At 43.2% G+C, this 3,925-nt stretch overlaps 1 pseudogene; it reads left to right on the forward strand.

The window, feature by feature from the left end:
- Positions 1-2,400: 2,400 nt before the first annotated feature.
- On the forward strand, positions 2,401-2,518 carry LOC126212029 (5S ribosomal RNA; annotated as a pseudogene).
- Positions 2,519-3,925: the final 1,407 nt, after the last annotated feature.

The raw sequence follows: 3,925 nt of genomic DNA on the forward strand, positions 1-3,925 counted from the left end.
ACTACGGTAATTAACAAACTTAAAACGCGGGATGGTAGTTGGAGCTAGACGCATAGGACGCTCCATTTCGGAAATCGTTAGGGAATTCGTTATTCCGAGATCCATAGTGTCAAGAGTGTGCCGAGAATACCATATTTCAGGCATTACATTTCACCATGGACAACGCAGTCGCCGACGGCCCTCAGTTAACGACTGAGGGCAGCGCCGCTTGCTTAGAGTCGTCCGTGCTAAGAGACAAGCAATACTGAGTGAAATAACAGCAGACGTAATTGTGGGACGCGCAGTGAACGTATCTGTTAGGCCAGTGCGGAGAAATTTGGCGGAGATGCGCTGTGGCAGCAGATGACCGATGCGAGTGCCTTTAGTAACAGCTCGGCATCGTCTGTAGCGCCTCTGTTAGTCTCGTGACCATATTGGATGGATCCTTGACGACTGGAAAACCATGGTCTGGTCAGATGAGTCCTGATTTCAGTTGGTAAGAGCTGATGTTAGGGTTCGAGTGTGGCATCGGCCCCAAGAAGCCTTGGACCCAGGTGGTCAGCAAGGGATTGTGCAAGCTGGTGGTAGCTACACTGTGGCGTGGGCTTTGTTTGCAGGGAACAGAGTGGGTTATCTGGTCCCGCCGAACCGGTCACTGACTGACAGTGTTTATGTTCGGCTACTTGGAGACCGTTTCCAGCCGTTGATGAACTTCATGTTCCCATACAACGATTGAATTCTTATAGATGACAATACGCGCTGTCACCAAGCCATAGTTGTTTGCGATTAATTTGAAGAACATTACTGACAATTCCGGCGAATTACATTGTCTCTCGTTGAACATTTATAGGACATAATAGAGAGGTCAGTTCATGCACAAAATCCTGCACCGGCAATTATGAACGATTATAGAGGCAGCATTGCTCAATATTTCTATATTGGACATCCAACGATTTGTTGAGTCCATGCAACGTCGAGTTGCTGCACTACGCCGAGCAAAAGGAGGTCCGACACGATATTACGAGGTATTTCATGACTTTTGTCACCTTGCTGTACATAGCACATACGACCCGCAAGGGTAGCCGAGAGCGCTAATGCGCTGCTTCCTATACTCGCGTAAGCGCGCCGGCCACGGATCGAATCCGCCCGGCGGATTAACGACAAGGGCCGGTATGCTGGCCAGCCAGGATGTGGTTTTTAGGCGGTTTTCCAAATTTCGCTAGGTGAATACTGGGCTCATACCCAAGTAACGCCTCAGTTACACGACTCACAGACATTCGAAAACGTTTGCACTATTTCATGACTTACACTAGACACAGACAGATGGGGTACACTACTTCCATCCCGCGAGGTTCGGGGTGGTGGAGGAAGGGCAGCCGCCCACCCTCTGGCATTAAAACTGCCAAATCCGTCATAACCGAGCCGACCCCGCGTTGCAGCGGGACAAAGGCCCGAGAAAGAAAGAAAGCTGTACATAGCACATACAATTGCTCATCGTTGCATTCTGTTGTCGAGGATTCATCGAGTCTCATGTGAATGGTAGACCACATCAAAAATCACTTTGTTTCACAATAGAAGAAGCTTAGCACTTGAATAACCAAGGTGAAGTAGTACAATGTTAACGCTCTGAAAACACATTCAGGAGAACGACGATTTAAATCTCTGGGCGGCCAAAATGATATGCGCTTTCCGTGGTTTGTCTAAAGAAGACACATAAATCCGATGCTGTGCCTCGTGTGCAATGACCTCATTGTCGACGAGATGTTAGACCCTAATCTCACTTCATTAATTTTACCTCTTCCTCCCCATCCCCCCCCCCCACCCCACCCCACACCCCTATCCACATCCCACCTCACCCCATCTTTTTTATTTTTTTTATTTTCATGAAGCACTTCAGAAACTTTGTTTATGGGGTTCGAACATGGGTTACGGATTGTTAAGACACAGAATACACATCGTTGCCAAATCCGACCGTACTGTGTAAAACGAAAACGTGTCTCCTTATTTTATGAAGCTCTTCAAATTTAAGTAGGATAATTTTGTTTTCAAACAATAGCAATACATATATTTTTAAATCACACAGGCATTAACGCCGAAAGATATGCAAATACACGTGCATTTCTGTTAATGGGCCTTGGAAATGATAAGACGTGACAATGATTTTTTTGATACGTTATGTTCACTGATGAAGCCACATTCAAAAACATTGGCGAATTAAATTATCATGATTTTCATTATTGGGCCCCTGTCAATCCACACTGGCACATACCCATCGACAATCAACACAAATGGTCGTTAATGGTATGGTGTGGAATTTTAAACGAATACTTGATAGAACCGTATTTCTTTGACCAAAATGTTACTGGGGAATCTTATTTACAACTTCTCTGTGATAATTTGTTGGTCCTAATGGAAGATGTTGGCAACGGCCTTGCTGCAGTGGATACACCAGTTCCCGTCAGATCACTGAAGTTAAGCGCTGTCGGGCATGGCCGGCACTTGTATGGGTGACCATCTGGGCCGCCATATGCTGTTGCCATTTTTCGGGGTGCACTCAGCCTCGTAATACCAATTGAGGAACTACTCGACCTAATAGTAGTGGCTACGGTCAAAGAAAACGATCATAACGACCGGGAGAGCGGTTTGCTGATCACACGCCATTCCTATCCGCATCTTCAGCTGAGGATGACACGGCGGTCGAATGGTCCCGATGGTCCTCTTGTGGCCTGAAGACGGAGTGCTTTTTTTTTTTTTTTTTTTTTTTGAATGGAAGATGTTGGTTCAGAAGTTAGGCAACGAGTGTTGTGCCAACAGGATGGAGCAGCTCCCCATTGTGCTAAAAATGTGTGGAACGTCTTAAATTTATGGTACCCTGATCGGTGGATAAGATGCAGCGGAATAACTCAGGGCCTCCACGTTCACCAGACCTAACATCTCCAGATTTTTTCTTGTGGGGTTATTTAAAAAACATTGTTTACAAAAGACAGCCATGCCACGGGATGTGCAGCTGAAAACAGTGGACAACTTTTGCAGACGATTGACTTTATGCATTGAAGCAAATGGGGATAATTTTGAACAATTTCTTCGTGGCTAATTTCATTAATTAATCATCCAAAATTGTGAGAGGCAAGAGGACTCACACTAGTGAAGCACCCCAACATGTGATAGGCAAGGGGACTGACATTAATGAACCACTCCAACGTGTGAGAGGCAAAGGGACTCACACTAATGAGGCACCTTATGGGAACATCATTCTACAACGCCCATGTCGTTGTTCCTGGGCAACGCTAAAAGCAAGATACAGTACGCTTTGTACATAAATAGCTTAATTTGGCGTAACGAAAGAATTGGTGCACATTTTTTATCGATTTGATGCGCCTTTCTCGGATAATTCAAAATAAATCGGAGTTCTTTCCCAATTTTACTTTTTTCTCGATTTCAGCGCCATCTGTCAATCGTTTAAAAATGTTTGAGAGAAAACTTGATTACATTTTTATGTAGAATCCGAATCTGCTACAAAATGGGTGGTTCCCTTTCAGATTTAAAAGTTGCGCCCCGCTCCACCCAAAGGGGCGGTGGCTAGAGGTCATTTGTAGTATCATTTGATGTCTCCCTTTGAGCTTATGAACTTGTCTTGCCCACTATTTTTACCTGATGTATAGTTTTCGAGATAATCGCATCTGAAACTTTAGATGGACCACCCTATATATATATAGGGTGGTCCATCTAAAGTTTCAGATGCGATTATCTCGAATATATATATATATATATATATATATATATATATATATATATATATATATATATATATATATATATATATATATATATATATATATATATAAGAGAAATACAAAAAAATTAAAAATTAAGTGAAACAAAAAATAGAATAAGATAAGAAATAGTACATTTACTTGGTTCTTCGAGTGTATTAACTGATACAATT

The sequence above is a fragment of the Schistocerca nitens genome, chromosome 1 (genome assembly GCF_023898315.1).
Source record: "Schistocerca nitens isolate TAMUIC-IGC-003100 chromosome 1, iqSchNite1.1, whole genome shotgun sequence".
NCBI classification, from domain to species: Eukaryota; Metazoa; Arthropoda; class Insecta; order Orthoptera; family Acrididae; genus Schistocerca; species Schistocerca nitens.